General features: G+C 36.6%; 1 protein-coding gene across 9 annotated transcripts in view; it reads right to left on the bottom strand.

Annotated features, from left to right (window-relative positions):
- The window catches only part of NUP62CL (nucleoporin 62 C-terminal like), a 94,178-nt gene that overhangs the window by 45,688 nt on the left and 20,649 nt on the right, over positions 1-27,841 (bottom strand). The window lies entirely within an intron of this gene.

The raw sequence follows: 27,841 nt of genomic DNA, 5'->3' as shown, positions 1-27,841 counted from the left end.
CAGTATTTCTTTTGGCTGCTCTTCTTAAAAAAACAAAATTCAGTGGAGTAAATTTGAAGATCTACTAACTGGCTTTATTAATTCATGAATCTGGCAGTATCTCATCTAGCAGGTAGAGAGGCACTCAAAGGAATTGTACAAAATGGAAGGTTTTTATAGGAAGGAAGGTGGGGCAAGAAAATGATAAGCAAAGAAAAGAAAGAATTGTTTCAGGCAAGATAACCTTCTCTTAGGGGAAAGGGCAGGGAATCTTTTGATGCAGATGACCTCATCTTCTTTCAGGAGATTGAGAGGGCCCACTGACAGATTACCTCATTGGTGCTTATCAGAAAACTCCTGATTGGCTAGTTAAGACTTAGATTTCTGGGGGAGGTTGAAACTGCAGTTGGATTAGGTGTTAAGGCCTGGTTTACTGACTTGGGGCCTTCACCTACGTGATACCATTTTGGCCCTGTGGTTTTCTTTTTGATGATCTTCTTAGGCAAAAATTAATCCCCTTTCCCCCAAATCAGCTGTTTAGCCAGCTACTGAAATTCATTTACTCACTACTGCATCCTCTCTCCCCACAGATTTGAAATGCCATCTTCATAGACCCAGGTTTATTTCTGTACTTTAAATTTTTTCATTAATTTTTCTATCAATGTTCTACAAGAAAGTTTCAATTATTACAGCACTAGAATTCATGTGCTCTTATGTTACACAATATTTTATTTATTTATTTTGTTACACAATATTTTAAATTTATAGGAAGAGAATAAAGTTAACATACATTTTTATGTATTTTCCTACAAGTACTCCATCATTACTTCCTCAAAAAACAAGAGTTGAGGGATCCCTGAGTGGCGCAGCGGTTTGGTGCCTGCCTTTGGCCCAGGGAGCAATCCTGGAGACCCAAGATCAAATCCCACATCGGGCTCCCGGTGCATAGAGCCTGCTTCTCCCTCTGCCTGTGTCTCTGCCTCTCTCTCTCTCTCTCTCTCTGTGACTATCATAAATAAAAAAATAATTAAAAAAAAACTAAAAAAAAAAAAAAAGAGAAGTGTCTCTTTCCTATTTAAAAAAAAATAAAAACAAGAGTTGAGGGGTGCCTGGGTTGCTCAGTTGGTTGAACAACCAACTCTTGATTTCAGCTCAGGTAATGATCTCAGGGTCCTGAGATTGAGCCCCAACACTGGGCACTGTGCTGGGCTGGGCGTGGAGCCTGCTTAAGATTTTTCTTTCTCTTGGGCAGCCCAGGTGACTCAGCGGTTTAGCGCCACCTTCAGCCCAGGGCCTGATCCTGGAGACCTGGGATGGTGTCCCATGTCGGGCTCCCTGCGTGGAGCCTGCTTCTCTCTCTGCCTGTGTCTCTGCCTCTGTGTGTGTGTGTGTGTGTGTGTGTGTGTGTGTGTGTCTCATGAATAAATAAATAAAATCTTAAAAAAAAGGATTTCTCTTTCTCCCTCTCCCTCTGACCCTCCCCCTGCCCCCAAAGTGTATGTGCACTTTCAAAAAAAGGTGGGGAGTTAACTAGTCTCATGTATTTATTTCCCCATTTAAACTTTAGATTCAACTATAGTCAAGTCCCACTTTTCCCTTCCTTCCTTCCTCAAAAAAAAAGCCCAATTTGGGAGTGATTTGTTCACCACCACAGGAAACCACTCAACTCAATTATAGTTTCAATCTTTTCCAGAAATGTGACCTTTCAAAACTCAATCTGAAATTTCCTGATCAGCACTAAGGGAGGTAATCTGCATGATAAAAAAAAAAACAACCCTGCTGTTTCCTTCCACCCAAAAGACATCTGGCCAGAAACCTTTCTTTTCTTTTACTAGTAACTTCTTGCCCGACCCTCATTCCCACAAAGACCTTTCATTTTGTACAATTTCTCAGAGCATCACTCTTCTTGCTAGATGGGATGCTGCCCAATTCATGAATTGCTTAAAAAGCCAATTGGATCTTCAAATTTACTTGATTGAATTTTGTTTTTTAACAATTCCCATTATGGTTTTTTAAGAATTACATTAAATGTGTAGGTTAATGTGGAGATAAATGACAATCTTGTATATCAAGTCTGTGCCTTCACTAGGTGTCTTCATTTATTAATGTCTTCTATTATATTCCTCAGTAGAATTTTGGAGTTATCTTTATATAGGCCATGCAGATTTTAAAAGTTTATTGCTAGGCATTTTGAATTTTTGGTTGAAATTGTTGATGGACCTTTTCTCATTATATATATTTACCAATTACTATTGCTTAAACATGGGCACACTATTGATGTTTGTATTTATAACTGGCCATATTATTGAAACTTCTTCACTAGTGCTAATTGAATTTGCACTTGATTTATGCCCATATTTTAAATCCTGATCATTTGTCTTGGGTACTGGCATAATTTCAGGGCCTGACCTTAAATCATATACCCAGAGGTAACTAAGGAAGCAAGTGCCATTTAATATGATTTGCTTTTAAGTTAGAGGAATCTTTCTCTTAAATAAGAAAGGATTTAAGAGATGGTTTTGTTTTCCTAATCATAGAACTAGAGCAAGGTTATTCAACATGGCACTACTGACATTTGGGGCCAGGTAATTCTTTGTTGCAGAGGACTAGCCTATGCTGGGATATAATAAGAAATGTATATTTACTCTGTGTCCCCTTTCCTGGACAGGTCCTGAAACCCTTGTAATTTCCTAAGTGACAAAAGTGTTAGGGACATCTTTTGTTATAATATTTGGCTTTTGTCCCCTGTTCCTGAAATAGCTCCAGAAGCAATAAAGGTGAAAGGAGCCTCTGGTTATTTATAACAAGCCCTTAACAACCAAACCTGATTTATGTTAATAAGGTGAAGTTTAAGGAGCCCTTAAGGATGGGCCCTGGTTACCAGAGGAACCAACCAAGTGATGAGAGGGTTAGAACTTTTACCCCACCCTCTAACCTCTGGAAATGGGAGGTGCTAAAGATTGAGTTCAGTCACCACTGGCCAATGATTTAATCAATCATGCCTACTTAATAGAACCTCCATCAATACCCTAAATGAGGGGGTTTGGAGGGCTTCTGGGTTGGTGAACACATGGAGGTGCTAAAACAGTGACAACACCTGGAAAAGACATGGAAGATCTAGGCCGCTCCCCCATACCTTGCCTTGTGTATCTCTTCTATTTGGTTGTTCCTAAGTTGTAACATTTATAATAAACCAGTAATTGTAAGTAAAGGATTTTCTAGAGTTCTGTGAGTTGTTCTAGCACATTAGTGACCCAAGGAGGGGGTCATGGGAACCCCCAACTTCTAAGAAGTTGGTGAGAAGTACAAATGACATAACCTGGAGCTCACAATTGTTTTCTGAAGTAGTAGACAGTTGTGGAACTGAGACCTTAAAATGTGTGGTCTGTGGTAACTCCAGGTAATGAGCATCATAACTAAATGTAGGAAACCCAGCTGGTGTCCAGAATTGGAGAATTGATTAGTGTGGGAAGAACCTCTCCTATCTGGTGTCAGAGGTACTGAGTGTAGGGGACACAAGGTTTTCTTTTATGTGCACTGCAGGATATTTTGCAGTGTGAAACTGAATAAAATAAACTTCATTTAAAATGGGGTTGGGAGGCCAGGAGAGGGAGCTCTCACATCATACCACTTATTGCAGCCATTTGCAGGCCCAAAAGGAAAACAAGAAAACAAACCTATTTTACTACTCCAGCAGGAGGAAGATTTTCTCCTTGCTCAACAACAGCCCAGCCAATGAGAGACTTCCAAAACTCAGTGAATGAAAAGCCACACACTTCAATCTCCCAATTAACTCCAATGGACTTTCGGTTTACAACAGCCCCTCCCAACTCCCCCCTTTCCTCTAGAAAAGGGCTTTCTCCTCCTTTGTTCTCCAGACTTGCCTGTGGTTTTGCCATACACTGCTTGTCCCAAATTGTAATTCCTCTGCTATTCAAACATATCTTGCTGGCAAAATAAGTAGCTGTTTTATTTCCAAGGTCAACAGCATCCCTGGACTCTACCCACTACTGCCAGTAGCACCTCCCCAGTCTCAACAACCAAAAATAGGACAGGGGGGCAAAATCATCTCCAGTTGAGAACCACTGGACTAGAGGAAGGGTTTATATAATTTTCTCCATCTAGTACTAACGATACCCAAATCACCCTTAATTCCTTGATGTTTAAGAACATTAGAAACTGCCAACTATTTTACAGATTTTATTTATTTGAGAGAGAGAGAGAGAAAAAAACATGAGTGGTGTGAGGGGCAGAGGGACAAGCAGACTCCCCACTGACTGGGGAGCCCTACGTGGGGCTCAATCCCAGGACCCTGAGATCACGAGCTGAGCTAAAGTCAGATGCTTCTACTGGGTATTTATCCCAAAGATACAGAGGCAGTGAAATGCTAGGACACTAGCACCCCAATGTTTATAGCAGCAATGTCCACAATAGCCAAACTGTGGAAGGAGCCTCGATGTCCTTCATTGTGTATATATATACACATACACAAAGGAATATTACCTAGCCATTAGAAAGGATGAATATCCACTATTTGGTTCAATGTGGATGGAACTGGAGGATATCATGCTCAGTGAAATAAGTCAATTAGAGAAGGACAATCATCATATGGTTTCACTCATATGGGGAATATAAGAAATAGTGAAAGGGATTATAAGGGAAAGGAGGGAAAATAAGTGGGAAAAATTAGAGAGGGTGACAAACCATGAGACACTCCTAACTCTGGGAAATGAACAAAGGATAGTGGAAAGGGAGGCAGGCAGGGGTATGGGGTAACTGGGTAATGGGCACTGAGGTATTATACTATATGTTGGCAAATCAAACTTCAATTTAAAAAACAAAACAGGGATCCCTGGGTGGCGCAGCGGTTTAGCGCCTGCCTTTGGCCCAGGGCGCGATCCTGGAGACCCGGGATCGAATCCCACGTCAGGCTCCGGTGCATGGAGCCTGCTTCTCTCTCTGCCTCTCTCTCTCTCTCTCTCCCTCCCTCTCTGTCGATCATAAATAAATAAAATATTAAAAACAAACAAACAAACAAACAAACAAAAAGTCAGATGCTTAACTGATTGAGCTACCCAGGCTGTCAACCAACTATTTTAATAAATTGTTGGCCCTAGAAAATAGTCAAGATTTTTCTTAACAGGACTGGGAAAGGTGGCCCTATGCTACAAGATAGTGGGGCATGCTACAATAACTAAAATGGTGATATTAGAACTATAAAGGGCAGATCAATAGAAGAGAATAGGAAGTCTGGAAGTAGAACTAATCATATATAATTTGCTGTATGTGGAAGACAGCATCTCAAATCAATAGAAAAGAATTGCTATTTAATGAAATATAATGGTTTTACTCACTAATCATTTATGAAAAAAATGATTCCTTAAAAATATAAACCATAATAAAAGTATAAAAAGAACTAAGGGGGACACCTGGCTGGCTCAGTGGTTGAGCGCCTGCCTTTAGCTCAGTGCATGATCCTGGAGTTCCAGAATGGAGTCCCACATAGGGCTTCCTGCATGGAGCCTGCTTCTCCCTCTGCCTATGTCTCTGCCTCTCTCTCTGTGTGTGTGTCTCTCATGAATAAATAAATAAATAAACAAACAAACAAATAAAATCTTAAAAAAAAAGAATTAAGGATCTCGAGATGAAAAAGTCTATTTGGCCAGAGAGAGAAACTCAGGAGATTAAGAGATGTTAAAATATAAAAATTAAATTAAGGACTTCCAGGAAAATAGGATACATGTACTTTTCCTTATTCAAATAAAACCCCTGTTTAACTAAAACGTTATATATAAAACAAACATAAGAAGACTCTAAGAAAGGGTGAGAAGAAGGCAAACAGAGATCTTGAGACCCAAGGAATGATACAGGCTTTCTTTTTGCACTGTCTTTCCCAGGCTTGGAGTTGAATTGGCTAGCAATGTTGATATAACAATGGATATAGATCCTACCCATAAAAGCCCTAATAAAAGCCTGCTCTGTAGACGAAAGACAAGGAAAGGAGCAGACAAATAAGACAGAAAACTTTTAGACAATAACCACTCTAGTATAATCAAACACCACACAAAACACTGTGGCCCCATTTCCTACTTACTAAACACTAAGCAAGGAGCCTAAACTTCTCTACCCGTATGAGACTGGAATGAGGTGTCCTAATACCCCACCAGAGTGGTATCAGAGAAGGTCAAGTAGGGAGCCAGGTTTTTCATCCCTGACAGCAGTGTATGAATCCTCTCCTTACAGTGACACTGAAAACCACACTGGGAGCAGAAATTTCCATCCTCACCCACCAGTAACTAGGAGACCCATGCCTTGGTTAGCAATGGAGACACAAGGGAGAAATGAAGTTCTACTCCCACCTTAGAGTAACAAAGCAGCACCCTTTTCTTCTGCTGCTAAAGCAATGTCAAATTAAACCAGCTAAAGCAAAAAAAAGTGTAAATCAGATTCAGAGTTTCATAATATAATATGAAAACGTCCAGGTTTCAATTAAACACTCATCCTACCGAGAACCAGGAAGGCCTCAAACTGAGTGAAAAATGAGAATACCAAGATGACAGAAATATTAGAATTAACTGGCAAAGACCGAAAGCATCTGTGATAATAATGCATCAACAAGAAACTAAACACGCTTGAAACGTGAAAAAATAGCCTTAACGGGGGGTAAAAAAAGAAAAGAAATTTATAGAAAACGTCAGCAAGGAAACAGAAGATATGAAGAGGAACCAAATGGAAATTTGAAAACTGAAAAAAAAAAAAACAATAACCAAAATGTAAAGCTAAGTGAAAAGATTAGGGAGAACAGAGCAGATAGATAAGAATCACTGAAACAGATGATAGAACAATAGATGTCTACACCAAGATATTAAAAAAAAATCTTGAAAAGCAGCAAGAGAAACATAGCATCTAACTTATAGAGGGAAAACTACTTAAATGACAGATTTATCATCAGAAACCATGACGATACATCATGGCAAGAACAAAGTATCACTGTATTTTTCAAGTACTGAAAAGAACTGCCAACCCAGAATCCTATAGCTAGTGAAAATATCCTCTAGGAATGAAGAGGAAATTAAGATACTGAAAAGGAAAACTCCAAGAATTTGTTGCCAACGGACCACCTTAAATGGACAGCTAAAGGAAATTCTCTAAACAGAAAGAAAATGACAAAAGAAGGAATCTTGGAACCTCAGGGAGGAAGAAACAACAAATAGAAAAGCAAAAATATGGGTAAATACAATAGATTTTCCTGTTTGTCTTAAGTTTTTAAAATTATGTTTGATGGTTTAAACAAAAATTATAACCCAGGCTGATATGGTTCTAAATCTATGTAGATAAAATAATTTAAGACAATTACATTACAAGTAAGGGTGGGTTAAGGGATATACAGGAAGAAAGGTTTTTTTTTAAAGTAGGCTCCATGCCCTGCATAGAGTCCAACTCAGAGCTTGAATTCATGACCCTGAGATCAAGACCTTAGCTGCAACCAAAAGTAGGACACTTAACTGACTGAGCCACCCAGGCACCGTGAGAAAGGCTTTTATATCTCACAAAAACAGGTAAAATGACAAGTAGACTATATATGTATGTACCACTAAAAAAGCCGTACAAAGAGGTATTCTCACAAATACTATAATTAAACCAAAATGGAATTCTAAAACATGTTCAAGTAATCAATAGTAAGGCAGGAAACAGAAAATAGAAGAATGAAAAATATAAACAAAACAAAAAAATTAAGTGGCAGATGTAAGCCCTAACATAGCAATAATAACAGAAAATGTAAATGGTCTAAATAATCCAATTAAAAGTGAGATTGACAGGGACGTCTGGGTGGTTCAGTCGTTGAGTGTCTGCCTTCAGCTCAGGGCATGATCTCAGTCCCAGGATCAAATCCCTTCAGGGAGCCTGCTTCTCCCTCTGCCTATGTCTCTGCCTCTCTCTGTGTGTCTCTCATGAATAAATAAATAAAATCTTTTAAAAAAGTGAGATTGACAGAGGGTATTAAAAAACTATGACCCAATTCTATGTTGTTTATAAGAAACTCACTTCAAAAACGATAGAGGCAAGTCAAGAATAAAAAGATGGAAAAGAAATACTATACAATATTAAGTAGGAATGGATATATTATTATCAAAGTAGACTTCAGAGCAAAAACTTACCAGAGGGGCATATTACATAATGATATTACATACAGGCCTAATTCCCCAATAAATGTTAGCAATTGTATATATATACTAAACAACAGAGCTTCAAAATATGTGAATCAAAAACTGATAAAAGTGAAAGGAGAAATAGATAAATCCACTATCCCAGTTAGAAATTCCAACACCCTTCTCTTTCCAATTGATAGAACTAGACAGAAACTCAACAAGGATATAGACCTCATCAAAACCATTAACCATCAGAATCTAATTGTCCTTTATAAAACGCTTCATCCTATAAAGCAGAATACATTATTTCCAAGTGCCCCAGAACATATACCAAGATAGACCTTATTTGGGACCATAAAACAAACTTCAACTAATTTAAAAGACTAGAAATGATTCAGTATATTCTTCAACTACAATAGAATGGAACTAGAAATCAAAAGCAAAAAATAGGAAAATCTCCAAACATTTGGAAACTAAACACACACTGAAATAACCCATGGGTCAAAGAGGAAGTCTCAACAAAAATTTTTTTTTCAACAAAAAAATTAAAAATACATTGAATTGAATGAAAATGAAAATACATCATACAAAAAAAGAAAATACATCATACCATAATTTGTGGGATGTAGTTAAAGCACTGCTGGCAGGGAAATTTATAGCAGTAAATGTACACATTATAAAAGAAGATGTACAGCATGGTGACAATAGTTAATACTAGTGTATATTTGAAAGTTGCTAAGAGAGTAAATAGATCTTAAAAGCTCTAATCACAAGAAAAAAAATTGTAACTGTGTGGTGATGGATGTTAACTAGACTTATTTGATCATTTCATAATATATACATATAGTGAATCATTATGTTCTACACCTGAAACTAATATAATGTCAATTATCTCTCAATTTTAAAAATTAAAAACAGAAGAAAAATTTCTAATCAATCATCCAAACTCTCACCTAAAAATCTAGTAAAAGAGCAAAATAAATGCAAAGCAAGCAGGAGGAAATAATGAGCAAATATCAATGAAATGGAAAACAAAAAAATAGAAAAAAATCAATGATACAAAGAGTTGACCCCTGAAACATCAATTTAATTAACAAACCTCTAAGGTTGAAAAAGAAAACAGAGGAAAGATACAATTACCAATATCAGTAATGAAACAAGAGATCATGACACACCATGTGGACGTCCAAAGAATAATACTATGACCACAAATTTGAAAATGTAAAGAAGGGACGCCTGGGTGGCTCAGCGGTTGAGCATCTGCCTTTGGTTCAGGGCATGATCCTCAGATTTGGGATTGAGTCCCACATTGGGCTCCCTGCGTGGAGCCTGCTTCTCCCTCTGCCTATGTCTCTGCTTTTCTCTCTGTGTCTCTCATGGATAAATAAATAAAATATTTTTTAAAAAGTTTAAAAACTGAAAATGCAAAAGAAATGGTCCAACTCAAAACATACAAACTACCATAAGTCACTAATACGGAATAGATAATTTGAGTAACCCTATAACTGTTAAGAATTTACTCATAATTTTAAAATTCCTAAAAAAAAAATCTTGAGGTCTAGATGGGTTCACTGGAGAATTCTACCAAATGTTTAAAGAATTTCTTTCAGAAAATAAAACAGGAGAAACACTTCCCAACTTAATTTATGAAACCAGTATCATTGTTTGATAAAAAAAAGACAAAATAAAAAAGAAAGCTGCAGACCAGTATCTCTTATGAATATGAATGAAAGAATAAAAAATCAAACAAAATACAAGAAAATAGAATTTGGCAATGTATAAAAGGGTTATAGACCACAACCAAGTGGGATTTATTCTAGGGATGCAAGGTTGGTATAATATTTGAAAAAGCAATCAGTGTGATCCACATGACCATATTACCTAATGAAGAAAAAGCTTTTATAAAATTCAAAACTCCGTTATGGTAAAAGTCTCAAAAAGCTAGGAATAGATGGGAACATCTTCAACTTGATTAAGGGCATCTATAAAAAAAACTACAGCTAACACCATACTTAATGAGAAACTAGATGTTTCTCCCTAAGATTGGACTCATCACTCTTATCCAATATAGTATTAGGACTTTTAGCTACTACATTAAAGCAAGGGGGGGAAATATCTAAACTGGAGAGGAAGAAGTGAAATTTTCCCTATTTTCAGATGACATCTACAAAAAAAAAAAACCTTCCTAGAATAAATGAGTTCAGCAAGGTCATAGGATACAAGATAAACATACAAAATCAATTATATTTCTACATACTAGCAATAAATAAGTGAATATGAGATTAAAAATACAGTACCATTTACAATCACTTTAAAAAAAGAGATATACTCAGGTGTAAATCTAACCAGAGAAAAAAATCCCAGTTGATCAGCACTCTGTCTTTTGTAAAACCCTATTATTCACTGACATTTCCCAAGTCCCTTTGTAAAAAGGACCCATATAATACTTCACTATTTTTTAATGCTTTTTTTCAGACTCTAAAAGACATGGACAGATTGGATATACAGATGACAAATAAGCACAGGAAAAGATGTTCAACATCATTAGCCCTTAGAGAAATATAAATAAAAACCACAATATGATATCACTATTTGCAAGAATGGCTAAAATGAAAAATAGTGATAATACCAAATGATAGTGAAAGAGCAGAGAAAGTGGATTACACATACTTGCTGATGGGTATGTAAAATGGTACAGCCATTATGGAAGACAGTTCAGCAATTTCTTATAAGATTGAATATACAGCTACCATATGATCCAGCAATTGTACTCCTGGGCATTTATCCAAGAGAAATGAAGACTTATGTTCACAAAAAAACCTGTACATAAATGTTCATAGCAGCTTTACTCATAATGGCCAAAAAGTAGAAACAACACAAATAGCCATCCATGGGAAAATAGTTACATAAACTGCAGTACATCCACACCATGGAATACTATGCATCAATAAAACAAACAACTGATACAACAATCTGGTTGAATCTATGGAAAATTATGCTGAGTGAAAAAAGCTATTCCTAAAATATCTCATATTGATTCCATTTATATAACATTTTGAAAATTACAAAATTATAGTAACAGTTGCTCTGAAGGGGCAAAACGGAGCATCCCTGTAGTGATAGGACTAGTCTATATCTCAATGATCAATATCAACATCCAGTCTGTGATACTGTGTGATAGTTATGCAAGATGTTACTACTGGAAGAAAATGGACAAAGGGTATGTGGAATCTTTATTACCTCTTAAAACAGCATGAGAATCCACAATTATGGCAAAATAAAAAGCTTAATTAAAAAAATTAGGATATTTTAATATCTATAAAAACTCTTAGAAAAATAAAATGTAAATAAACTAGGAAAATACTTCAAGTACAAATATCAAAGGGTTAAAATACTGTAGCTGCATTATCAATAAGAAAAAATAAATACCATATTGGAAAACTGAGCAAAAGATACAAACAAGGAATTTATTCAATTCTTTCTCTCACACACACACAAATACAATTACTCAATAAATAATTCAAAAAGAAGTAATCCTATTAGTAAAGAAACGTAAATCAAGATTATGCTGATATTATTTCCACTGTTAAGCTATCACATTAAAAAACAAACACACAAAAAGGATAATATCCAACATACTTAACACTGTAGGGAAATGTACATTTTCATAAAAACAACGACAGCTACCTCTGAGAGCCTATTACATGTCAGACAAGTTTCTACGCATTTCACCTATATTAACTTATAGAATCCTATGAGGTAGGATTGTTGTGGTATGTGCTGAGCACTTACAGATGAATAAACCAATCACTGAGAGGCTAAAATAACTTGCCCAAGGTCACAGAACTACTAATGAACAGAGCCAAGACTCAAACACTTATTTCCTAGATTTTTTAAAATAACAGATATGCATTATTTCTATTTTTTAAATTTATTTGAGAGTGAGTGTATTATTTCTAACACCAAAAATTCATTTGTATACAATTAAAATGATGCCCTTCCCAAGGCAGTAACAAAATATTCTAGCATAATTATTTCAATGTTCCACTTCATCTCTTCATGTCCTACAATGCTATACCAATCAATGAAAATTGGTTCTATCACAACTATGATTTATAAATAACTTAGTTCTATATTATCTATAATTTTAAAAATATTTTTCCATTTTGGTTGTTCCCAAAAGCTCTGAAATTATTACTATGAATATCTAATTTAATAAACTACACTATAATATAAAATGTATTAATGTGTATTAATTTATTAATACATGTATTAATTTATTAATAAATTATGTGTTAATAAATGTATTAGTATCTTACTCAGCACATTTCCCAAGTTCTAAAATATCTACAAAAAAATCAAGTTTATATGGGTTATAAATCAGAACTCTATTAACTGCATTTTGGTTTAGTAAGATCTTAAATGCCTTCTCATTAATGTTCAATATAGGTCAAATGTATTTTATTGAATCGTAATTATTTAGAAACTGGTAACCCACACGTGTAAGATGTTTCTACCAGCCAAAATATTTTGTCATTCTCCAATCATGCCATAGAAGTGACTTATTGCATTATTAATATTCTCTAAAATTTTACATCACTCTAAAACCACTTTCCTGTTCTCTTGTACCTCCTGATAAATTACATTTCAGAAGTTTTATTTTCAAAATGGAAAACAGAACATATCAACAGACTGTGAATAAGAATAAACTTGTTAAAAACGAGCATTAAACAATTGATCAAAACATTTCAGTATAACTCTCGTTACTAAATGCAGATTTGTCTCAACTGCTGGTTCCAGAAGGTTGTAACTTTTTCCAAAACAAACATTCTTTGGTTCTTTTTTTATGTAAATTTATTTTTTTATTGGTGTTCAATTTGCCAACATATAGAATAACACCCAGTGCTCATCGCATCAAGTGCCCCCCTCAGTGCCCATCACCCCCACCCCCCACCCACCTCCCCTTCCATCACCCCTAGTTCGTTTCCCGGAGTTAGGAGTCTTTCATGTTCTGTCACCCTTTCTGATATTTCCCACTCATGTTTTTCTCCTTTCCCCTTCATTCCCTTTCACTATTTTTTATATTCCCCAAATGAATGAGAACATATAATGTTTGTCCTTCTCCAATTGACTTATTTCACTCAGCATAATACCCTCCAGTTCCATCCACTCGAAGCAAATGGTGGGTATTTGTCGTTTCTAATGGCTGAGTAATATTCCATTGTATACATAGACCATATCTTCTTTATCCATTCATCTTTCGATGGACACCGAGGCTCCTTCCACAGTTTGGCTATTGTGGACATTGCTGCTATAAACATTGGGGTGCAGGTGTCCCGGCGTTTCATTGCATCTGTATCTTTGGGGTAAATCCCCAGCAGTACAATTGCTGGGTCGTAGGGCAATATCAGATAAAGGGCTAGTTTCCAAGATCTATAAACATTCTTTGGTTCTAAACCTAAAACTGCAACACCAGAAGGAGCAGTTTGGACTTAATATCTATCACATTTATCAATTACATTAAACTCCAGCAAGAGAAGTGAGTCATATTTGGATTTGAAGCAATCTAAAAAAGAATCTCAAAATCAGTCTTGAATACTGTGCTTCTCCACTGGGGAGCAGAGTTCCAACCACATGTGCAGGCTACCCACCAAAACTGAAGAAAACAATTGGTTGTGTGGCAGTTGTGCCACTAGAGGCTGAGTAGCAGGAGTGAGGGGTAATGCTACAAATGCTGTGTTCTCCACTGCAGAGACAGCACTGAAATTCCACTTCCACTGATGAATGAGAACCCTGTGGCAGTTGCAGACTCAGTAGCAGAGGTGATAGCAGAGCCAAAAACAAAAGGCTGGACGCTGTCACCCAGTACGATGGGACACTGCATGTTAAGGTGTTGGTAAGAGTGCTGGTACTCAGCCTTGAAGCTCCTGTAATCACTGCAGGTTGTATGAGAGAGCAAGTATTGCCCAAGTTTAATTTTGGTGCACTTATTCTAAATAGAAATATGGAAAAAAATCAATATAATAGTTCTGACACATTAAACGACAGCTAGATAACATAGTCACAACAAATTAAGTTTCAAATATGAATAGTTTGTGAGATTTTGTTCTATAGGTTTTCATCTCAATATGGAAGGGAAGATAACCAGATATTACAAGCTATTAGATACTAACAGAATCAGGGAGAATTCCAGAGAGAATACTCCAGCTTTTCATTGGACCACCAGGTACTACCAAAAGAAATGGCTGGATCCATCTGGATTTTTTTTAAAGGCATGAAGAGGGATCCCTGGGTGGCACAGCTGTTTGGCGCCTGCCTTTGGCCCAGGGCGCGATCCTGGAAACCCAGGATCAAATCCCACGTCGGGCTCCCGGTGCATGGAGCCTGCTTCTCCCTCTGCCTATGTCTCTGCCTCTCTCTCCCTCTCTGTGTGACTATCATAAATAAATAAAAATTAAAAAAAAATAAAGGCATGAAGAGTGCTCCCTTTCAAATTCTGAAACGCGAGAGGGAAGAATGTATATTATAATGATCTCTCAAGAGAGAGAGAGACACTTAATCAAGTAGCCTGATTTCAAGATGATTTATGTCCAAAACTCAGTGAGCACTCCTCCTATGGCTCACACAAAATGAAGGGAAATCACAGATCAGAATTCAATGTGCCTTGTGCCTTAAATCTTATATGGCTTCAATTTATAAGACTATCTTGGAAATGAGGGGTATAATTCCAAATAGTTGACTTAGAAATACCATACCATTTCTTTAGCCCTTCCATACTCTAAATGGAAAGTTTATCTTTGAGATGATGACCTTTGTTACCACTAAAAGAATCAAACTGTACTGCTCTTACCCTAAGAGAAAACCCAGTTTCTTCTGTGGCAGGAGGTGATAACAACTTGTATTCCAAAGCTGAATGGTTTGGTCTGTGAAGCTGGAGCTGCATTACTGAATGAGAACAGGGCAGTAGAAGAGGTACTTACTTATTTATAACTGGTTGGGGTAGAGTCCTAAACTTAAACCCTCTTGCACCAGGTGTAGAGAATGTAAACCCGATAGCTGAAGTGGTGGTTACTGTCTTTGCAGGGCCAAAAGTGAACCCACCTGAAGGGGTACCAGTTTCTCCAAAATTAAACCCACTTATGACTCCAAGCCCTCAATGGGGGCAAGAGAGGAATGGAAGAAAACACACTTTAGAAATCTTGATGAGAGCTACAAGTCAAGATGGTGGAGAAAGCCACACTGGAATCACTCTCCCATACTCCAAACTCCTAGAAATATCAGTTTAAAAGTACTTCATAAAAATAAATAAATAAAAGTACTTCATAAAAACATTCTTTTTTTTTAATTTTTTTTAAATTTTTATTTATTTATGATAGTCACACAGAGAGAGAGAGAGAGAGAGAGAGAGAGAGGCAGAGGGAGAAGCAGGCTCCATGCACCGGGAGCCCGACGTGGGATTCGATCCCGGATCTCCAGGATTGCGCCCTGGGCCAAAGGCAGGTGCCAAACCACTGCGCTACCCAGGGATCCCCATAAAAACATTCTTAAAAAAAACATTCTTGAAAGTACAAAGCAGAGTTTTTGGAGACAGAAGACAGTTTTTCAGGGGCCAAACAGAGAAGGAATTCGTATTTCTATGCAGAAGCTAAAGCTGCTTAGCCCAAGGGGGACATAAATGAGGTATGTGGCCCTAACAGCTGGAAATATGCTGGGTTACGGGTATGATCTGAGGCCATAGGGCAGGGCTCCTCAATCAGCAGAGGCCTAATGAAACTTAAATCTGAGAAAGATCTATGGGAGAATGGAAAAGGCAATGGAAACATGTAGGAACTCCAAGCTGGTGAAGAAGATAAGCACAGATGGCTCAAATTCCATTCATCTGTATGGAATAGAAACTTCAAGCTAAAATGCTAACATTAAAACTGATTAGGAGCTAAAAAAATAAAATAAAATAAAATAAAATAAAATAAAACTGATTAGGAGCTGATGAAACCTTCAAGGCTCAAGTAGGTTGCTCAGGACCTCATGTAATGGAGGTGCCTCATCCACTTCCTAGGTCACACAAGGTCAGAAAAAGCCCCCAGAGAATTAACTCATTGATAAGAATTATAAAACAACAAAGTAAGTAGTCTATACCCATAAAAAAAGAAAATTCTCATTCAAGGAATTAGAGATAACAGAGCAAAATGAATGCCACATTGAAGTATATATTTAGGGATGCCTGGTTGCTTAATGGTTGAGTGCCTGCCTTCGGCTCAGGGCATGATCTCGGAGTTTCAGAATCGGGTCCCACATTGGGCTCCCTGTGAGGAGCCTGCTTCTCCCTCTGCCTATGTCTCTGCCTCTCTCTCTGTGTGTGTCTCTCATGAATAAATAAGTAAAATCTTTAAAAAAAAAAGAAGTATATATTTAATATGTCTAAAGAGCTCAAGAGGGCAGCCTGTGTGGCTCAGTGGTTTAGCGCCACTTTCAGCCCAGGGCATGATCCTGGAGACCCGGGATCAAGTCCCACGTCGGGCTCCCTGCATGGAGCCTGCTTCTCCCTCTGCCTGTGTCTCTGCCTCTCTCTCTCTGTCTCTCTCATGAATAAATAAATAAAATCTTAAAAAAAAAGAGCTCAAGAAAGAAATAATATCAGGGATCCCTGGGTGGCTCAGCGGTTTAGAGCCTGCCCTCAGCCCAGGGCATGATCCTAGAGTCCCGGGATCGAGTCCCACATCGGGCTCCCTGCATGGAGCCTGCTTCTCCCTCTGCCTATGTCTCTGCCTCTCTCTCTGTGTGTCTCTCGTGAATAAATAAATAAATAATCTTTTTAAAAAAGGAAGGAAATAATATCCATAAAACAAACAAGTGAATGTGAAAAAGAACCAAGGAGTATCCAAGAAATAGATATCACTATTAGAAATAAAAAACTCAAGAGAGATCTAAGTAAACTAGACACAATTGATGAGGAAAAAAAAATCAATGAACTAGAAGAGAGAACAGAAGATATCCACCAGAATACAGACCAAAGAAAGTGATGGGAAAGAAGAGAGAAATTAAGAGATAAGAAAACAAAAGAACATCTTCAATATATATCCAGAAAGAATATCAGAAGGAAATATATAGAATGGCAAAGACAATACTGAAAGAGTTCATAAAAGAGTTTGCTAGAACTGAAGAAAAATGAGTCCGCAGATTAAAAAGGCCACCAGGTGCAAGCAGACAACCCCTCCCCACCGCCAACACACACACATGCGCGCACACACACACACACACACAAGCACACCCTTTATATACAATATATTGAAACACTAGAATATTAAATATAGAGAAGAAAATCTGAACATTTCCAGAGAGAAAAAAACATATTTCCCTAATAAGGAGTAATAACCGGTTTGACAGAAGGCTCTTCATTAGCAGCAATAACTGTTAGAAGATGATGGAATATCTTTAAAGTGTTAAGGGAAAATCATTGTGTACTTATAATTCTGAGTCAAGATTTATAAAATGGGATGTGTCTAAAGATCAGTTTTTAAACAATAGCTCTGAAAGGCAATTCTAAGAATTCAGTTTCAAAAAATCTTTCATCAAAATTAAGAGCCCCATTACTTTATGCACCAGTATGAAAAAAAAAACCTGTCACAATTCCTTCTTCTCATTTAAATTTTTGTATACTTCTTGAAAGACCTCTTCTCAATGTAGACAGATTTTATTTTTTTTTTTTTAATTTTTTTTAATTTATTTATGATAGTCACAGAGAGAGAGAGAGAGGCAGAGACACAGGCAGAGGGAGAAGCAGGCTCAATGCACCGGGAGCCCAACGTGGGACTTGATCCCGGGTCTCCAGGATCGTGCCCTGGGCCAAAGGCAGGCGCCAAACCGCTGCGCCACCCAGGGATCCCAATGTAGACAGATTTTAATCAAACATGCATACCTTGGGAAAAAACTATTCAAAATCCAATTTTCAACTCAAATTTTTGATGTCTTCCGTGCCACCAGGAGCACTGCTGACACAGTATCAAAGCCATGATGACAACAGTGAGTTTTTTAGGTCAACTTTTTGATATTATCATATAACTTTATATCATAAATATATAATAAATAACTATAATAATATGCTATTAAAACATCATTTATAGTACCATAACATTTAAAACCTCAGGAGAGTGGTATGCTTGGGAATGTAAGATTACATAAATACAGCAAAAGAACTCATTAAGAGAACTAAAAGCCCCTGAACTATGCTTTCAGGTCAGCTTTGCAAATATGTAGACTAGTGCCCTTTTGTCTCTCATTTCAGCAAAATCAGTAACTAGATCTGGTTAACCATTTCCACCATTCTCTGCCCAAAACCACTGGTTTCTAGGAGTTAAAGGTGATCCCCCGTTGTCTCAGGATTTCCACCCAAACCACCTATTATGCGAGTTTTGATCCTAGACATTTTGATATTGCATGTGCACACAGGAACAACTCAACTTCTGCCTGGCCAAAAGGGACTGTAAAACACCATCGACTGTTCAGACTCATTCAATTTCAGAGAGGTCTAAAATATGAAAAGCTGTACCTCTTAAAGTTGATGACATATGGTATCTTGAGTAGTATTTGTGTCATGGATGTAAGTGAACATCTACCCAAGGGTAATTCTGAAGGACAATATTTATTTTAATGTCTTAGTTACTACATGCTTATCATTATTATTAGACACATGTTAAAACTTATTAAATGTAAGCCTCAAATGGTCAAAGTGTAATATTTCAAGTGTAAGAAGTCAGTCCTAGAAGGCACAGAAAGGCATCTTGAGCAGAGTAAGAGTTTTTGCTGTATTTACTCTTACATTCCCCAAGGGTACCACTTTCCTGAGGTTTTAATTATTATGTTATTATAAACTATATTATAATAATAGATTACTGTTATATGATATATAGTTATATGTATTATATATTTATTATATATAAATATATATGGTAATATAAATGTCAAAAAATTGTTGCCAAACTTTGGTTTTGAGACTGTAATAGAAATTGATACTTTCAGATTTAGGTATTGTCATCAATGTCACATTGCAGGCCAAAGGAGGCTTTTCTGGTAGTCATCAAAGGTGGCATGTTTTTTCCTGTCCCCTTGTATTTGTAGACTTGCTATTCTTTTTAAATTAATTTAAGAATCTTCCTGTTGAATGTAGCATGTAGCTTAAAATTTTTCCTACCTAAAAAATCTGAAAAAAAATTCACATTTGAACTAAAAATGCATTTTTGTCATTAAAAATTTGGCATCAAAGATTCTCTCCCTTCCATTCCATTTAGATCTTAAATCTTTCATATTATGCTTTTTCATTTTTCAATCTGTTTTCCTTAACCATTTTCTACAAAAGTGTTTTAAAAGTCTTCCTTTATTATTAGGGATTGTCAACTTCTCTTTATAATCCCATTGCTTTTTGTTTTTATATATTTCAAGACTATGTGGTTACGGCATAGGTTCATAGTCAATAGCCTCTTTGAAGATTTTTTTCCTTTAGTTACTGTGAAATGTCTGTTTATTATTAAACTGCCTTAAATCATATTTTGTATGACATTAAGGCTGCCTCACAATTTTTCTTTTGGTTGGTATTTGCCTCATGTATATTTTTCCATCCCTTTGTTTTCAAACTTTCTGAGTCATTTTAAGTATAGTTCTTGTAAATAGCAAAACTGCAAAATTTTAAATCCAATCTAAGGGTCTCTTAATAAGTGAGCTTAATTTATTTACATTTATTGTAACTACCCATATACTTAGACTTACTTCTTCCATCTTATTTTGTGTTTTTGATTTGCCAGAGTATACATCTTTTATCTTTGTCTGCATATTTGAATTGATGGAATTTTCCCTATTCCTTTTATTTTTCCCATGCTTGTAAGTTGCATATTCTATTAATTTGTATGAGTTTTTAAAAAAAAAAAAAAATTTGTATGAGTTTTTTTCTTGAATTCTTCTTTGTAACATACAGATCTACATTCATGTTTTTCTAACAGTCTGAAATTAATCCGTATTCCCTATTTTTTTTTAACAAACAAGACCTTAGCACACTTTAGCTTCCCTATGTATATCACTGCTTTATTAAAAAGTGGAAAACATGGACGCCTGGGTGGCTCAGCGGTTTGGCGGATGCCTTTGGCCCAGGCGTGATCCTGGAGTCCCTGAATCTAGTCCCATGTCAGGCTCTCTGCATGAAGCCTGCTTCTCCCCCTGCCTGTGTACTCTGCTTCTCTCTCTGTGTCTCATGAATAAATAAATAAAATATTTTAAAAATTAAAAAGAAAAAGAAAAAGTGGAAAACAAGTCTATACTCCCTATACATGGCTATGAGTGGAAATAGCTGTCTCTGTCATGATGAGTTCCTCCAGCCAACCTCAATTTCTCTTCATCCACACTGCCTGACTATAGGAGCTTTAAGTTGACAAAACTACAGCTTTTTATGTTGAGCCCAGCTTACAGTTCTATCTTGGATGCCTTAAACACAAGCACACATGTTCTAAGAAAGAAATACTGGTTGGTAAAGGATTTCTGCAGAAAACCTACTAGGCCCCCATAAATCATTAGAGCTCATTGAAAAAGTTCCTAGAAATGGGCAGATGCTCCCTGCCAGGACAGTCCAATCTCAATAGGGCTTACTGAATTAACTCAACAATTGGATAGGAAAAAAAAAAACATTCAATGAGTCCTGCCCATAAGACTGTACTAGTCACTTAAATGCACTGGAACCTCGGTGTGCTCACCTCTACAATTCGGGCAGTTCTGCTAAATGAGTAACCAAAATGTTTTTTAACAATAAGTTTATAAAGGGCCCTCCTTGTCTGATTTAATTTAATGTAAAGTGCTGTATGAAAGCTTTCCAGTATGTAATGCTGGGGTTCTCCTCACTGTCAGTGAAGGATCAGCAAATCAGAGATATCAGCCCTCTCGTAGCTGGCCCAGGGAGTGAACATAAATTGGATTTCAAATTACAATTCAAAAAATTACCATACATCTATCTAATTTATCAGCATGGAGATTATCCTATGTATTACCTATCATCATTTATTGGTCCTAGGAGTATTCTGGGTCGTAGAAAAACTGAATGGGGCCAACAAATTATGGTAGGTCATTTTAGGACACATCTTTTACCACTTAAGTTCTTGAATCTCTTATGTAATATAAAGGGGGAAAAGATAAAAGATAGCATTTATCAAATCAGAAACTCCTTATCTTCCAATTACCCACAACAAATCATGAAGGCATTTTGATCTCCATTCTATAGTTGAGGAAACTGAGTCTCTGAAATACTAAATCACTTCCCCAAGGCCAAGTGAAGGAAATGGTCACAATACTTCCATTTTGATATTAGCATAAGCAATGCATTATTAGAAAGACGAGTCTCTATCTCAATGACAGAAACAAAATAAACTCAAGCTTGAGTACCTATAATAAGCTATTTCAGCACAAATGTTTAGAGGCTTCTGTCTCATAAAGTATAAATGATTTGGGGGAATCATTCATGCCATTATTCCCTGACATCACTTGAAGAAATGATGGTCAAGCAGTGACTAGCATAGAAGCTCAACCATGAAATTTTAAAACTGTTTCCTACCTTCTCAGAAGCAAATAGACTATTCTTCCTTGGAGGCAACATTCCCCCTAACCTGTCTGGTTACTTGACAACCATTAAGTTCCACTAATTCACTTCACCTCAAGAACATCATGACTAGGGGTACCTGGGTGGCTCAGTGGTTGATTGTGCCTTTGGCTCAGGTCATGATCCCAAGGGTCCTGGGATTGAGTCCTGCATCAGACTCCCCACAGTGAGCCTGCTTCTTCCTCTGCCTATGTCTTTACCTCTCTCTGTTTGTCTTTTATGAATAAATAAATAAAATCTTTTAAAAATTCATGACTAAGTGATCTGGCATGATTAGTCACGTTATAAAGCCATCTCTATAAATAGCAATGTCTGATAACATGTATGATTCTTTAACATATCATTAATTACCAAAACCTAAAGAGAGAGGCAGAAAAGCAAAGGAAAATACAAATTCACTGAAGAAACTCCTTGTTCCACCATGAAAGCCTCCCAGAAAGTAGAAAAATGTAAGCCTCCAAGTATAGTAGGTGCTTTACTTGCCACTGAATAGTTATGGATGCCAACTCTAGAATTAGAAACTGAGTTACTAATGTTTTATTCTAAATGTTTGAGTCCCCAGAAGAGAAATGGAGAGGGACAGGTAAAATTTGCCCAGCCATTTTTAAGGGAAATAGGAAGGAATCAAAATTGTAATGATGATCATTTTATTTTATGCCACAATAAAATACAGGGTTACTGAAAATGGTACATTAGCTATGAGTTCATATTAAACATCTTAAGCAGTATAACTTACCAATTTTCTTTCACATTAAGTTCTTTTTTCCTCCTTCATCCAATAATATATCAAAGCTATAAGGTCAGAATCCTATTTTTTTAAGAGTCAGAAAAAAAATTTTCTTTAAAAAAATACCAAAATTAAGACCAACTTTCCAAATATGAAAAGTACAACATTGTAGAAGACTATAAATTGCCATGAAACAGGTCTCTTTCTTAGTAAATGCCTACAGCCCTTACAAAATTGGAAAAGGGAAGAGACTAGAGGTGGGATCAAAGGGCAGAAGGACTGGAGAGAGGAAGAATCTTGGAAGCCCTGAGAAAGATGAAAGAGCAAGCAGGGTGTATGTGTGCAGGAGGGAAACTTATGAGTGGGCAGACGTGGAAGACAGAGACCCAAATAGAAGGCATGGCTATTCGGAAACTGGGCATCTGGGCAGAGATGACCCAAGATGGCAGAGCACTGAGTGGGGATGGGGGTTGGGAGAAAGGGGAAGAACAGTGTTATGGGGAGAAGAAAGAGAGTAAAACACTTGAGAGCTAATCAAAGAAACAAAGGAAGAACGGCATTCAAATGCAAAAAGAAAGCCTCAAAGGCATACCCAGATGAATCCTCCCCAAAATACTGGAGAAGTAGAGCAAAACACAAACAAAAAGACCCCAGAGACTTCTGAAGCACAGTATGCAAAAAAACCTTACACAAGCATGTAAATAATAGTAGTCATTTAAAAATTTCAAAAAAACTATCATTTTACAAGGAAAAATAGATCTGGCTAATATAACTTAAAGTTTATTTTAAAAAATAAATCTCGCTGAGTGAAGTAAGTCAGTCGGAGAAGGACAAACATTATATGTTCTCATTCATTTGGGGAATATAAATAATAGTGAAAGGGAATAGAAGGGAAGGGAGAAGAAATGTGTGGGAAATATCAGAAAGGGAGACAGAATGTAAAGACTGCTAACTCTGGGAAACGAACTAGGGGTGGTAGAAGGGGAGGAGGGCGGGGGGTGGGAGTGAATGGGTGACAGGCACTGGGGGTTATTTTGTATGTTAGTAAATTGAACACCAATAAAAAATAAATTTAAAAAAATAATAATAAAAAAAATAAAAAATAAATCTCACTTTTCTCAGTGCTTCATTCCACCAAAACCATGGCATCAAGTATATGCCTTTGAAGAATAAGCATAATTCTTATGTTTGCCATTTTTGACTGTGGTAAAATATTGTATATTTTATCATTTTAACCATCTTAGGCATACAGTTCAGTGGCATTTAGTATGTTCACAATGTTGTTCAACTATCACCACTATCCACTTACAAAACCTTTTCAATGCCAATACAGAGTTTGGCACTGAAAAATAACTCCCCATTCCCCACTCCCACAGCCTCTGGTAGTCTCTATTTTATTTTCTGTCTCTATGAATTTGTCTATTCTAGGAACTTCATATTAGAATCATACAGTATTTGTATGACTTATATGAATATTTGTATACTCAAAACTACCTAAATGTTCAATAACAATAGGGAGATTTTTCTTAAGTGGCATAGTTACATGATAGAATACAGCAATAAAAGCAAACTTTATCTATATTTAGCCATTTGGATAAATCTCAAAAACAATGGTGACCCAAAAAAGTTGCAGAAGAGTAAGTTGCAGAAGACAAATATGGTACATTGTATGTAAATATTAAAGGGCATACAAAAGAATAGATTACAAATCATTTATGGCCTTTCACATTTGAACGCACGTAAAAACATACATAGAAAAATATATAACAACTTCAGAAGAACAATTTTCTCCAGGATAGGAAGGAAATGAGACTGGGAAGGGGTACAAAGAGTTAGCTATAATGTTTTAGTTCTTTAAAAAACATAACCTAAAGAAAATATGGCAAAATCTTAACAACCATTACATCTTTGGTTGGTACATGGATGATGGTGTAGAATAGTCTCTGTACTTTTGTCTGAAATACTTTATAATTCTAAAAAAAGAAGGACTAGTTAATGTTTTAGAATGGCAGAAAATAAGACAATATGTGTGCTTTGAAAAGGGAGATGCACTAATAAAGGCCAATTATAGCTTTTATTCTCCCAATTTAATTGGCTCCTTTATAAAAAATTTTTTTAATTACAAATGAATATGCACTCATACAATCTTTGGAAAATATATTCATAAGGAAAGCTAATCAGCCTGAGTGTTATTATGGCACTTGAATCTGCTCAAATCTGCTATGGTTCACATATCTTGTAAAGTAAGTCATTTTGAAAATGTCTATACCTATTAGTTAAAAAATGCATCCAGTCTAATTCATATGTACAATAGATATTATGGTTGATCACTGCTGCTCTGGCAACAGAAAGCTAGACAGGTAAATTCATACATCTAATTGGGGACAAAAACTAGCATCTCAGGTCTAGATCCCTGGCCTTCCTGTTAGGATTCCTCTTGAGTTTCATGGAAGGTAAAAATTATATAAATGATTTTAAATAACCCAAACTTTATAGTGCTATTTTTAAAAAAATATTTTATTTATTTATTCATAAGAGACAGAGAGAGAGAGAGGCAGAGACACAGGCAGAGGGAGAAGCAGGCTCCATGCAGGGAGCCCGATGCAGGGACTAGATCCCGAGACCCCAGGATCACGCCCCAAGCCAAAGGCAGGGGCCAAACTGCTGAGCCACCCAGGGATACCCTAATGTTATTGATAACATGAAATTACTGGAAATGAATTTTCTGTGGTTAGACTGAGTAAATTATGGCCATCTCACTCCTATGGAACATTAGTATGCTTTTACTAATAAAAAATTTGGAAACTATCAACCTGGGCACCTGGGTCGCTCAGTGTTTGAGTGTCTGCCTTTGGCTCAGATCATGATTCCAGGGTACTAGGATCGAGTCCCGCATTGGGCTCCACACGAGAAGGTTCCTTCTCCCTCTGCCTATGTCTCTGCTTCTCTGTCTCTCATGAATAAATAAAATCTTAAAAAAGGAAAACAATCAACCACATAGAAAAAAATTCCCAGAACAGTATTAAATAAAAGGAACAAAACCTATCTATATAAGCAAGGATTAAGAGAATTTAAAAATATGGGTACATATGGGGCCACTGGGTGGCTCAGTCAGTGAAGCATCTGCCTTTGTCCTGGAATGGAGCCCATGTCCTCAGGCTCTCTGCTCAGTGGCGAGTCTGCTTCTCCCTCTCCCTTTGCCCCTATGCCTGCTTGTACTCTCTCACTCACTCACTCTCTCTCTCAAATAAATAAATAAAATCTTTTTTTAAAATATGGGTACATATGAATAAAATAGGAGGGAACAGAAATAACAGTTATATTTTTTGCTGTAGAATTGGAGGAAATTTTTCATCTTTAATTTCTTTTAATGCTGGCTTAAAAATTACGTACTTAGTGTTTTCAGACAGTTGTTCTATATATTATAGAAGAATTAGCTAAACTAAATCTCTTTTTCATAGCTATAAACTTTTAGGTGTATTTTTTATTGTTTAGATCACTCAAGTTAGTAGTCAAAAGCCAGAAATTCTATAGCCTCTGCAAGTCAGAGCTCTCTGACTTGTTTAAACTTCTGCCTCTAGATCTGACCTGCTATCAAGAATATTACACTTCTGCCTCTAGATCTGACCTGCTATCAAGAATATTACACTTGATTAAGTGAGTTCTATTGCTGAGATCCATTTATTGACAATGTGATCCTGGGCTAATCACGGAAATGCTGTAATGTTTGTGTTCTATCTCTAAGTTTCTGTATTTACAAAATTCTCCATGGAATTCAAGTACTCTAAGATTCACCTCAGATCCAGGGCTCATCCCCTACTTGCCTACCTCTTAAATCCTGGGGAAAACAGTGCTTAGCACTGGATTCCACCTTGCTAGGGGCAATTGTATCCCCAAAGATGAATAGCATTTGTTTCCCAAGAAGTAAACTATTATTTATTGAATATTTGTACATCTGGCACTGTACCAAGCCCTTCAAATATATTCTATGAACCACCTTCCCCACCACAGACACACAGAACCTGGAGCCAGGGAAAACTGCATTTGCAATTTAGGGGCCAAAGGCAGGCATCCTCAAGATGAGCGACTTGGACCAAAGATTATGCTGAGCAGAAAACAAAGCCCAAAGACTCAGGAAGAAACTAACCCCACCACCCACCCCCATGCACACACACAGCTGCCCGAAAGATTTTAGATAAAGGACCTGTTCCAGCAAGAGAGCTATGAGCATAGATAACATTATAATATGAACTAGGCAAAGTAGACAGGAAGGAACCTAGCAAAGCCTGTTTGGTTAAAGTCCTCTCTATGTCCTATGATTTCTGAATAGCCCAGAAAACCTTTATTTACCAAACATTTACTCTTTTTCATCTTCTAGCGAGTTGTGTTCCTTCCCTTTGAAATCCCAGACCACTTTTTCTCCTTAGTTCAGGATGACATATATACCTCCTTTTGCTTGTCTGGAATTTCACCTGTAGATTCATTCCCCTTATGTACAAAATTACATTGATTTTCTCCTCTTAATCTGTCTCATGACAATTTAAGTCTTAGTCCACCTAGAAGAATCTTGAGGGTCAGAGAAAAATTTTCTTCCTCTCCAAGAGTGACAAACATCCTGTGTGATTCCTAAACACATACGTTTGAAAACCAAAGATAGAAAGCCAATATTTTTCAAACTGAATGAAAATTCATTAGTGGGTTGTGGTCTACATTAAAATACGCACACACACACACACATATAATGGATATAATCAGAGTAAATTGCATGTAGTTAAGTATTGTTTTTGTGAAATGACTGTCAATTATATATTGTATATGTATATACTAGGTCACAACATAAAATTAATTTCTTACTGTGGTTACAGCAAAAAGGTCTGAAAAGTACTAGCTAGGCATTACTTAGAATACTGCACAATGAGTAGAATAGTAACAAAAAAGCAATCAAAAAAGAGCATATAAACCTAAGTTCCACAAATTTCTAGGGAAATAAAATTTAAGACACTTAAACTCCAATCATCTATAGTCATAAGGGGTATTGTGGTATAATTAATTTGGCCAAAAAGCCAGTAACTTTACTTTTAGCTAATAACTTAAACATTATACCTCGATTTATTTTGTTCGCTGTGCTAATAACAAGTAGAATGGACCAATTATTCAGGCTTCACTGTCGCCTTCACCAGATAAGATGGAAGCTGGAAAACCATGATAGCCAAAAGAAGGAAAGCAATTTAGTGAACTCATTAATCGAATTCCAATCGCTGGCTAACCAAATGTAACCATCCATTAAAGCCATTCTATCGCTCTTTGCCCACAACGCTCAAATAACAAATTAGGGGCCCCACAATCCAACGCAAC

This window comes from Canis lupus, chromosome X, assembly GCF_048164855.1.
Source record: "Canis lupus baileyi chromosome X, mCanLup2.hap1, whole genome shotgun sequence".
In the NCBI taxonomy this organism is placed as follows: Eukaryota; Metazoa; Chordata; class Mammalia; order Carnivora; family Canidae; genus Canis; species Canis lupus.
Note: the sequence above shows the minus strand (reverse complement) of the source record. Positions and strands in the feature narration are given on the sequence as shown.